The sequence below is a fragment of the Gopherus flavomarginatus genome, chromosome 12 (genome assembly GCF_025201925.1).
Source record: "Gopherus flavomarginatus isolate rGopFla2 chromosome 12, rGopFla2.mat.asm, whole genome shotgun sequence".
NCBI lineage: Eukaryota > Metazoa > Chordata > Testudines > Testudinidae > Gopherus > Gopherus flavomarginatus.
Window position 1 is genome coordinate 27,870,184 of NC_066628.1, and position 12,355 is coordinate 27,882,538.

The following is a 12,355-nucleotide window of genomic DNA, read 5'->3' on the forward strand; positions in this document are numbered from 1 at the left end:
AGCACAAAGTGTTGCTTTAGGAAAGTGGTTTTCTCTGGTAGTGAAAGCAATCGGTTCTGTTCCTCACTCTGCCACTGGCTCCCTGCATCACCTTGGGGAAGTCACTTTCCCTCTCCATGCATCAGATTCCCCCTCTGTAACACTCAGCAGATCTGAGCGGTTACGATTTGTAAACACTTTGGGATCTTTGTTGGCCAGGTGCTATGCATGGTCAGGATGATATGGGCAATTTAAGGCTGAGACAAGTATCTCTGGCTGTGGTGCAGAGACTTGTGGTGCAGAGACTACTGCAGGAGGCTGTAGCCCCGACAATACCAGCTGATATGACCTTAGCAAGGCTTGTGCACAGGGACATAATGGAACGGTCTAAGAGCTGCTGCACTGCGGGGAAGAAGGCTAAAGGAATGGCACTTCTGGACTACCTGACTGCTTGCCAGTCAACCAGCATGGAACGTACTTCCTGCTTCAGCAGAGGGCTTAAACATATGCCTAACTTCAAGCATATGACTAGTCCACTGACATCAGTAGGTGACTCCTCTGCTTACAGTTACCAATGTATTTAAGTATCTTGCTGAATCGGGAACCATATCTGTAGTTGCATTGCTGCTGATGAACAATCTCTGATAACTGTTGTAATCCAGGAATGTGATGAAGGTGTTTGTTTATGGTACTTTATGACACATCTCTACTGATTCCCATACAGGTGTGTGTTTAAAGCATTTTGGGGCATGACCATTGGGCTTTGCTGCACTGCAGTGGGTTCTGGACCTGCTATCTCAGATATTAATGACTTTCTGTGCTGGGGTAAGGTTGTACAATGTAGTGTGGGAACCACTGCTTCTGAGATCAAACACTCTTATGAACCAAGACAGACTCAAACTAAAAAACAGAGAACCCTGCTACCATCTTGATTACCCCCACTCCGATTTTTCATTTTTGGGAGACCATTAGATCAAAGCTTCAAGATTCAAAGGGACCATGGACTCATGGACCAGGCAGCTAATGTGCCCTACTCCGCTCATTGTTAATACAGAAGATGGGCCCCCAGGGACTTCAGGTCCTAGCATGAACTTGGCCACAGACTGAGACCTGTCATCTCCATGGGCTGTACCTCTATATTAAAGATGTGAGTGGCTGAAATCTGCTCCATTGTACACATGCACTGAACTCTTTGCAAGTTGTCAGTGTTGTCCTCACTGCTCTAAGTTTTAACTGGCAATGCCGTGCAAAATGGTGTTAGAGCTTTGAGGCCAAACTAGCCCTGCTCATTCTTGCAGAGATGTCGCATAATAATGAATGAATTTTTTAAAAATAAACACACGTCATCTGTTCTTCCATGGTTCAGTGGGGTGTTTTACATGTTCAGGCAGCAGCATTTTATTTTTGACCTTTTAAAAACAAATTCAATGAATATTTAAGGTTAGTGCACAATAAAAACAGGTCAGTTTGTGAGCATAGCAAATTCACCCTTTTGTACCAAAATGTTATATTGTGTAAATATCTCACTAAAAGAGTCTTAGTCCAGCTCATAAACTCTTTGTTACCAAATACTAAATAGCCATTCAATTGTCCTTTGTGATCATTGTTTGCAGTATTGATTCTACTACAAATTATAGGCATGATGTAAACTGTATTAGTGTTTATGTTTCATTACTGTGTGTTGATTTATTAGCTTTTGAGGTTTTGGCAGTTGTGGTTACATAAGGAACAGTTCTCGTACAACCATTTTGTCACAGTCTGCTATAATTAGGTTAATTAGTCATGGCTAAACTTTCCTTTCCTTTTATCAGGACGATTAATGCTGTAATAAATTGTTTTTTCGATAAAGCTTGAATAAAGTATATTTCAGATTCATATTTCAAATTCTAAACAGAATTTAGGTTTCTATTACATTTTGTATGGGAACATTGAAAAGTTACTGTGCTAACTGCTGCAGTTGCCAGAGGTTTCAGGCTAAGAGGGTTATGCCAAAGGATATCTGACATTAATATTTGAGGCCCATTTTGGGCGGGTACAGTGACTTATTAACATGTTGGGGGACTTGGTGTACAAACAGCCTTGTCAGAATTAATGAGTATCATTACTTTATTACTAATGCATGCGTACTAATAATGCTGTACAGTTCTATAGCCCATTCCATCCAGTCATCTCAGACAATCATGATTTCTTCTTCATAGCTCCCTGTGAACTCTTCCAAGGTTTCACAGAGCCATGGACAGAACTCAGGAGGCTTGAATCCCTGTTTCCCTCTTTAACCATTGAACCAACTGGCACTGTATAAAATGGCAGCAGTCTAGGGCTGTGCACAGCCCTGTGCATGGTAATACTCAGGTTCCTCATTGCAGCATTAAATTAAACATACTCCTACTTGACACTGTTTTTGGGGTGCTTTGTGGAGGATCATCCCCCATTTTTCTTCCCTCCCTTCCTCAAGGCAGGCTCCCTAGCCACCCATCACTGAGGCTGTATTTCAGTGGAGGAGGGCTGGATGAGATTCCTTTCCAGACTCATCATCACCATTTCTTGGAGGCCAGAGGTAAAGATCACTTCATGCAGATTTGGTGTACTCCCAGCCCATCAGACACAGTTCAAAATGTAGTCTGATTGCTCATCTGTTCCCCAGGTACTTCACACATCCAAAACCTACTGTTCACAATTCTACTCAGAAAAGAGATGTAAAAATGGCACCAGGAGGTCAGTAATCATTATGTATCATTGATTCTAGAGCAAGTTAGCTTAGTTTATAATATTTTTTTTCTAATTGCACATGTTGCACACTTAGCCTGGGATCCAAGAGTCAAGCTGAGCACTTTCCTTCTCAAGCATCCTTCTGAGCACTTTCCTTCTCAAAGATGCTTGAGAAGGAAAGTTCTGCTAATACATTGAGCCATTAATACAATAGACCTGTGCCACTAATACATTAAGCTGTCCAGTTCCTCCATTACTTATGGTTGCTCACTAGTTGTGGTACTTCTTCCCAAGCAATGCCAGTTCTGTCAGTACCTTCTGTTACTGTCTTCTGCCAGTTCCTGTTTAGCCTTCCTTGCTTTCTCTTTCCTTGCTTTGGTACCCAATTCAGTGCCCTCTTAGCATGTCTCCCGTCTTCCATATGGTGTACACATCTCAACCACGTGAGCAGTCTTTCTTTGATACTTTGTAGCATGTCCTGTTCTGACAGCTCCCTTATTCTTGTATTTGTTGTTTTGTATTTCTGAGATATTTGTAATATCTTCCTCAGCCATCTGTGATGGGCAACATCCAATCTTTTTTTGTTAGCCATTGTCATCAGCCATGTCTCTGCTCTGTATAGCAGCATGCTTAGTACAATCGCATGGTATAATTGGAACTTTAGTTTGGTATGGAGAACTCTGACCAGATGTTGTTGTTCATCCTTCCAGAAGTGGTGTTTGCATTTCCTTATCTCATACGAATATCTTTATCTGAATCACCTTTGAATGTCATCACATTCTCCAGGTAGCAGAACTCATCTACCTATTCGATTTCTTTTCTATTCATGTACAACTTTGCATCTGTTGTCCACTTTCCTACCTACATAATCTTGGTTTTCTCTGCATTTACTTTCAATCCCATTTTTGTTGCTTCCTTTTCTACCTCTGATGTAAGGGCAATCATTCCATTCCATGTCATATTTAGTAAAGCAATGTGGTTGGCCAGTCAAGGTCATGTAACTCATTTTGGCTAATGCATTTTACCCTGTCCACTATGTCTTTTGTTTTCAGCTAATGCACAGCGAATTGGTCATAGCACACACCCTTGTCCAGTCACACTATCAAACCACTCAGTCAAGCCTGTATCTGATCTTACTGCTCATGTACTTCCATCATATAAACTCCTTATTACGTTGGTCAATGTATCTGGTATTCCATAGTTGCTAGCCATATTACACAGATTCTCTGTGTCGACACCATTGAACACTTTCTTAAAGTTGATTAAGATGGATTTTTGATGCTCTGTCAGAGTGAATATCTGTTCACAACATAATCTTCCTGGATAGAACCCAGCCCGTTCTTCTCGTAATATTTCATTCACTAACTGCTTCATGCTGTTCAGCATAAAAGTAGCAAATACTTTGCCTGGGACTGATAACACTGCAATACTTGCCCAGTTCCTGCACTGAGTAAGATCACCCTTTTGGGGGTAATGCTTAATAATACCATCTTTCCATTCCTGAGGACCATGTTCTGCTTGAATTCTGTCAACCCCAGGGGCTTTCTCCTGTTTGAGACCTTTGATGGTGTCTAGTGAGGCAGAGTAGTCTCCCTCCAGTATGGAGATGGTTAACTCCCCTTGGTGGGCACAGCTAACCCCTTCCCGACCTCCTCATAGGAAGCACAGAGACAGGGCAGGAAATATAAAAGCAGGTCCCTGCAGCTCAGTTGGGGCTGGACTAGGGAAGGAGGCAGATGTCATTCCCAGGCAGCTGAGCCCTCAGCTGAACCTACGTTTGACAGTGGAGAGAACAGACAAACCACTGCCCCAGGAGACAGAAGACCATGGAGAGAAGGGCCGCCTGACACTGAGACTGTGTAGGAAGGGCCGCCTGACACTGAGACTGAGAGCCAAGTCTCAGTGGCGACAGAGCAGTGCCAGCAGCAGTTGGTAGGAAATAACCCAGGGAAGCAAGACGTTGGTCCAGTTGTGCTGCCAAGACATGAAGCAACAGCCACACATTTCCATACTGACCCTATGGCAGGATTACCAGTCACTTCTAGGGCCCTGGGCTGGGACCTAGTAGAGTAGGGTGGACCCAGGTCCCCCTACCCTCGATGCCAGTCCCACACGTGGTGCTGGCTGTGCACTCACCTTAGGCCAGAAGGCCTGAAACATAGACTGTTGCTGTTTGCCCTGGCCTGGAGGCTGAGGGCAATAGACTTTTCAAGTGTTCCGCTCACGCTCACCTGTCAGAGCCACAGACAGTGGCTGTTTGCCCCAGCTGGGAGGCAGAGGGCTATAGACTGGTTAAGTGCTTAGCCCACGCCCAAGGGGGAGCCCGGGAGGCCAACGCTACCAGCTGACTGGAAGTGTGCCGAATCCTCCTGTGAGAGACCTGAACTGCTACTAGGCCAACTTGCACAATTGCAGGTCAAGACCCCACCAAATGAATTTCTATGCTAACTTCTTGATGCGGCCAGAAGGGGGTACCATCACCCTGAGAGGGAAGAGTGTTACATGGCTGCTTTAATTTCATCAGGTGTTATTGGTTCCTCTTCTATTTCTAATTTAGCATTGGCATTTCTCTCAAATCTGTCCATGATCATTAGCTCTGGATAGTTCAATACAGAATGGAAATGTTCTTTCCATGATCTGACTTGTTCTTCATGCATTTTCAATGTTTGTCCATGAGAGTCGCTGATGGGCATTATCTGCATTGGTCTGGTTCTTTCTTAGTGGCTCTTCATTATTCTATAGAACTTTTTGAAGTCTCTTCTCTGTGCTGCTGCTTCTGCCTCTGCAGCCTTCTCCTGAGTCCCCGGCATTTCTATCTTGCCTATATCTCTTCCTTATCTTGCTCATTTTCTCTGTATCTTGCATCCACCCATAAGAGTTCTGCCTGTGTCTTGCACTGTTCCTTTTTTACCTTCAGAGCTAACTACCTCTTTTCCAGATGTCTCTACCTCTTTTCCAGATGTAATCCATGCATCTTTCTTCCACCCTCTTTAGTGGCCCACTTCCTTCTCTGCTGTCTCAACTACCGTCGTCTTCCACGCTTTCCTCCCACTTTTCTTTCCACTTCCACTTCTTTCATGTAGGTGAAACTTTACTGCAACAGAAACTGTTCAGTTAAGTTAAACCAAACCTTGAGGACTGTAGGTGCAGAGGGAGCTAAAAACCTAAGTATGACAGATCTCAGCAAAAGCCAAATGGATGCAAAGATCTTGAGACATTGAATCCTGATGAGTAAATTATAAAAGAGCAGGCATGTGGATCATAATACTTTAATATGTAACCTGGCACAGGTTACATGAGAAATGAAAAAATACCATCTGAATATACTTGGTGTTGCTGAGATGAGATGGGTAGGGAGTGGCGAGATGGCGTCTGATGATGCTACGTTCTTATACTCAGGAGGAGGAATGCATGAAGTAAGTGTAGGAATTATGCAGGATAACATCACATTGAAGACCCTGCTGTTTTGGAAGCCAGTCAACAACAGAATAACAATAGCCAGGCTGCAAACAAATGCAGCAAGTGACATTGAAAAGGACACATTTTGCAAGCAGATGCAGCAAATATTGACTCGTGCCTAAACATGACACCAAGTTGATGATAGGTGTGCAACAACTGCACTGTCTGGGAAGGAGTCATGGGTACAGCAGTGGAAGCTATCTGAACTGATCATGGCGAATGGCTCTTGAATCTCTGTGGCACAAACATAGAAGACAGTCTCTTCCAGAACAAGAGGATTCAGAAGCCCACATGGAGATCACCAGACAATGTGACTGTGATGGGTTTGGTCACAGAAACTCCCTCAAGACTGTCACTAGATGTGCTGGGATACCACTGAGAACAAACCCTCCTGCCAGAAGAGGCTTCTCTTCATTCCTGTCTTGCTGAGTTAGACACTTCAGTCAGCTTCAGCACAGACCCAGGGATTGGGCCACACCTATCTTCAGTTCACTGAAACTGAGATCCACTCAGCTCAGGGGCTTCTTAATTAACAGAGACTTTCCCAGCATCCAGTATTCAGTCTTTCTGGGAGCCAAACCCTGAATAAATCTGTTTTACTCTGTATAAAGCTTATACAGCGTAAACTCATAAATTGTCCATCCTCTATAACACTGATAGAGAGACATGCACAGCTGTTTGCTCCCCCAGGTATTAATTACTTACTCTGGGTTAATTAATAAGCAACAAGTGATTTTATTAAGTATAAAAAGTAGGATTTAAGTGGTTAAGTAAGAACAGAACAAAGTAAGGTTTCAGAGTAGCAGCCATGTTAGTCTGTATCCACAAAAAGAACAGGAGTACTTGTGGCACCTTAGAGACTAAGAAATTTATTTCAACATGAGCTTTTGTGGGCTAAAGCTCACTTCTTCGGATGCTGGTTCCATTCTGTGCATCCGAAGAAGTGAGCTGTAGCCCACAAAAGCTTATGCTGAAATAAATGTCTTAGTCTCTAAGGTGCCGCAAGTACTCCTGTTCTTCTTAGAACAAAGTAAGTTACCAAACAAGATAAAACAGAAAACGCAAGTGTAAGCCTAATACATTAAGAAACTGATGACAGATGAAATCTCACCCCCAGAGATATTCCAATAAGCTTCTTTCACAGACTGGACTCCTTCCTAATCTGAGTCCAGCAATCACTCACACCCTTGTAGTTACTGTCCTTTGTTCCCGTTTCTTTTAGGCATTTCTTAGGGGTGGAGAGGCCTTCTCCTGAGTCAGCTGAAGACAAAATGGAGGCGTTTCTAGGGCCTTTTATATTCTCTTTCTTGTGGGCGGAAACCCTTTTGTTCTCCTGTGCAAAATCACAGGAACAAGATGGCTTTTGTATCCACCTGGGCAAGTCACATGTCCATGAATAAGTCAGCTTTTTGCAATTTGACGCCATTGTTTACATGTTAGCTTGAACGTTCATAGGAAAGCTCAGATGTGGATTGGCATCTCCCAAAGTCCTTTGTCAGTTAAGTGTTTCTTGATTGGGCACTTACTGAGAATATTCCAAATGCTTCACTGAGGCTACTTAGAATCAAACACATTGAGATACAAATACATAGCCAATATTTATAACTTCAAATACAAAAATGATACACACATACAGGCAGCATAATGATAACCAGCAAACTACAACCTTTCCATATCACTTGACCTCCTCTGTACAAGTTCTGGTGCAACCATAGGACCCTGGTTGCAACAATGATCTATATGGTCACAGTGACTGTCAGCCAAATAGACCATATGTATATCTCAAGAGATAGCACCTTCTGTGAGGGATGTCAGAGCCAGCAAAGGAGCAGGTGTTGGCTCAGATAATTATCTTTAGTGGTCACATTACAACTTAAACTCAAAAAAGATCACAGAGATGAACAAAAAGAGTGTTATAGCAGTAGAGGATTTCAATGACAAAGAAATGCAGATCAGACTCCAGATTGCCTTTAGCAACTATTACAGTGTTTTGCAGGACCCGGCTGATGCTGAAGTTTTCAAGCATCAGAACTGGTAATAAAACTGCTTCAGTTATAGTCCCAATGGTCACATGCCCTGGAGCCCAGTCTGAGTCTGGATCAAGAAGAAAAGGGATTGGAATCTGTAGTACAGAGTTTATTAGAAAATATCTTGATTTTTGCATGTCTCTGTAGTTAGCTTTAAATATGAATAATTAGGCAAGAAACTTTATTAAGAAGGAGTTAAGAGGAAATGCTAATCTTTCTGCATAAAACATTCTTTTGAAATAATAGATGAATCAGTCTGACTTGGGTGAAATAAGGGGGAATGGGGCAAAATCAGTCTTATGATGGAAAGAAGCTAGCTATAACAGGGTGCAAAAAAGAACTAGATAAGTTCATGGAGAATAGGTCCATCAATGGCTATTAGCCAGGATGGGCAGGGATGCTGTCCCTAGCCTCTGTTTGCCAGAAGCTGGGGATGAGTGACCGGGGATGGATCACTTGATACCTGTTCTGTTCATTCCCTCTGGGGCACCTGGCATTGGCTGCTGTCAGAAGACAGGATACTGAGCTAGATGGATCTTTGGTCTGACCCAGTATGGCCGTACTTATTCCAGTGATTGCTCATGTGTATTCCACAATAGGTGTGTGTGCTCGCCACGGGCACTGGTACTGGAAGTTTTCCCCCTAGCAGGCAAGGTCCTGGAAAAGATGAAGATGGACAAGGCCTGGGTCCTTCTGATTGCTGAGGCATGGTCTCGACAGCATTGGTACGGACCCTCACGGGTCTGGCATTCGCCCCGCCGTGCCGTTGCTGTCCAGCCCAGACCTGATCTCCCCCTAGTAGTACCCATAGGCCCTGGACCAGGGCCACTCAGCCATCGTGGCTGCTCAGTAGTTAGGTAGGAAGGAAAGGACGTGCTCTGAAGGGGTTCAGCGCATCCTCCTAGAAAGCAGGCGGCCCTCCATGTGCGAGCCTACTTGGCAAAGTGGTCTCATTTTCCAGATGGGCAGACAAGCGGGGTGTTTCCCGGGTGGCCACCCTGATCCAGCTTATCCTGGACTATCTCCTTCACCTTAGAGCCCAGGGCCTGACGCCCTCGTCAGTCAAGGTGCACCTGGTGGCCATATTGGTCTTGCATCTGCCAGTGCAGGACCACACCGTATTCTCCCATGCTAAGATTGGCCAATTCCTTAAGGGTTTAGATCGTCTCTTCCCATATGTTAGGCCCCCAGTCCCACAATGGGACCTAAACTTGGTGTTGGCCCATCTCACGGGGCCCGTGTTTGAGCTGCTAGCCACGTGCTCCTGGTCACACCTCTCATGGAAGGTGGCCTTCCTGGTTGTGATTGGCTAGGCGGGTCTCAGAGCTCAGGGCCCTGACCTCCGAGCCCCCGTACATAGTGTTTCACAAGGATAAGGTCCAGCTCCTCCCACACCCCTTGTTCCTCCCAAAAGTGGTCTCCGCCTGTCACATGGGTCAGGACATTTTTTGCTGGTCCTCTGCCCCAAGCCCCATGCGTCTAGTGAGGAGCTCTGCCTCCACACGCTGGATGTGAGATGTGCTCTGGCCTTTTACCTGGAGTGGACTAAGTCATTCAGGAAGTCCTCGCAACTGTTCATTGCCTCGACCGAGCACATGAAACGTCAGACAATCTCCACTCAGCGACTCTCCAACTGGATCACCTTATGCATCCGTTCGTGTTATGACCTGGTGGGAATCCCTCCACCACCAATTGTGAAGGCACACTCGACTTGGGCGCAGGCCGTGTCAACTGCCTTTTTGGCCTACGTCCCCATTCAGGACATTTCTAGGGCTGCCACATGGTCTTTAGTTCACATTCACCTCGCACTATGAGATCGTCTCCCAGACCAGGGATGACGCCAGGTTCAGCAGAGCTGTGCTCCATCTCGAGAATTTGTGAACTTCTACCTACCTCCAACAGATATAGCTTGGAATCACTTATTGTGGAATTGTCATAGTATAATTCCCAAATCTGGACCTTAGCGTCCAAAATATGGGTACTAGCATGAATTCCCCTAAGCTTAATTACCAGCTTAGATCTGATAGGCTGCCACCAGTCAGGACTTAAGTAGAGCGCCTGATAGACTCTGGTGTCCCCAAACCCTTCCCTGGGGACCCCCAAGACCCAGATTCCTTGCGTCTCACAACAAAGGGAAATAAACCATTCCCTTCCCCCTCTTTACCTCCTCCCAGATCTTTCCCACCCTGGGTATCCTAGGAGATCACTGTAATTCAAATCCTTGAATCACCACTTCCCCTCCCTTCTTCCCCGGAGAGAGATACACAGATAAACACCGAGAGCAGGCTTTTCTTCCCTCCTCCCTTTCCTTTCTCCCACCAATTCCCACCAATTCCTTTCTCCCACAGACTCAAGTCCTTTGAGCCTTAACTAGGAGAAAATAATCAAACAGGTCTTAAAGCAAAGCTTTTAATAAAAAAAGAAAGAAAAAAATAAAAGGTTTATCTCTGCAGTTTAGATGGTAAACAGTACAGGGTCTTTTAGCTTATAGAAAATGGATAAACAGCCTTATCCAGAAAAAATACAATTTAAACTATTTCCAGCAGACTACACATTTGCAAATATAGAAAAACAATGTAAAAGCCTATATTGTCTTTCTACCCTTGTACTTACAATTTGGAAACAGAAGATTAGAGAGCCCGGAGATTCGTGTGGTCCCTCTCAGACCCCAGAGAGAGAACAGACCAAGAACAAAGGACTCACACCCAAACTTCCCTCCACCCAGATTTGAAAAAGTCTTGTTTCCTGATTGGTCCTCTGGTCAGGTGTTGTTTGTTAACCCTTTCCAGGTGAAAGAGACATTAACCCTTAGCTATCTGTTTATGACAGGAATACACATGAGCAATCACTCGAAGAAGAAAAGACAGTTACCTTTTCTGTAACTGGTGTTCTTCGAGATGTGTTGCTCATGTCCATTCCACATCCCGCCCTCCTTCCCCTCTGTCGGAGTTGTCTGGCAAGAAGGATCTGAAGGTGGGGGGAGTGCGCAGCGCCCCTTATACTGCACCATGGAGGTGCCACTCCAGGAGTCCCTGGGGCGCTCCCCTATGGGCACTGCTAGGGGAAAAACTTCCGGCACTGGTGCATGTGGCGAGCACAACCACTTATTGTGGAATAGATATGAACAACACATCTTGAAGAACACCACTTATGGAAAAGGTAACCATTTTTCTTCAACTGAACTAGAGAGAGATTAGTATTTCTCCACAACAGCCAAATCATAGGAAACCTGTGATCTCCTGTTAATGTGGCTTTTTACAATTCAGATTATTCTGTGGCTTAGGATAAAAATGTATATATGTCCTCCATTTTCATGGTGCAGTGGATCGAAATCAGCTCCTTTTAGAATAACTTGATTGTAGGTCGCAGACCAGAGACACTCAGGGTACGTATATATTGTCGTAAGAGATGTGATTGCAGTATGTGCATACCTCAGCTAGCTTTGTTCCAGGTAACTTAAGTAACAATAGCACTGAAGCCACCACAGCACAGGCAGCAGCAGGGTACAAGCCATCCAGGACCCTGGATATGTACTCTAGCGGCTAGCCTGTGCTGTGACACCTTCACTGTTACTGTTGTCTGAGCTAGCAGATCAAAGCTAGCTCAGGTATGTCTACATGTGCTGCACTCATATCTCTGACTGCAGTGTAGACATACGCTCAGCCTGGGGCTGGATGGTGGAAATTGGCCTTTGTGTACCCACGGTGGAGAAATCCCACCTGTGCTGTGTCCACTGCTGCTCCTCCTCATGTGTTCTGATGGTGGGAGGGGACAGCTTTAAGTCCTACCTTGGTCTTCCTGGGTGAAGGTGCTGAATTACCTCATGCTCCAGCTGCCACATCCCTTTTTTTGGGAAACACTCATTTTTCTCCCATCTCAATTATTCCCTCTCCCCATCATTGTCAGCCCCAGGTGGACTCTCTGCCACCATCACCCTCTGCTAGGGCTGTAATAAATATTGTTTGACTCTGAACTCTCCTCTTTTAATCCTTTCTCCACCTATGCAATCCTATGTCTGTTGACTCTACCCAGGCAATTTTTGGTCTTCTTTATGTAGATGCCCATTTTCCAAGTCTGATTTCTCTTGTGATATTTTCTGCAGCCTCTATTTCTTACTGAATGCAAATGCATCCCATAGGATAAGTAAAACTTATTATAGTAAGTAAGAATACACCTGGCCA

At 44.7% G+C, this 12,355-nt stretch overlaps 2 protein-coding genes across 7 annotated transcripts in view; one reads left to right on the forward strand and one right to left on the reverse strand.

The window, feature by feature from the left end:
- Positions 1-12,355, forward strand: part of DNAH9 (dynein axonemal heavy chain 9) — a 392,319-nt gene that overhangs the window by 290,535 nt on the left and 89,429 nt on the right. The gene's annotated exons all lie outside the window — the stretch shown is intronic.
- SHISA6 (shisa family member 6) overlaps positions 1-12,355 on the reverse strand; it is a 616,361-nt gene that overhangs the window by 24,516 nt on the left and 579,490 nt on the right. The gene's annotated exons all lie outside the window — the stretch shown is intronic.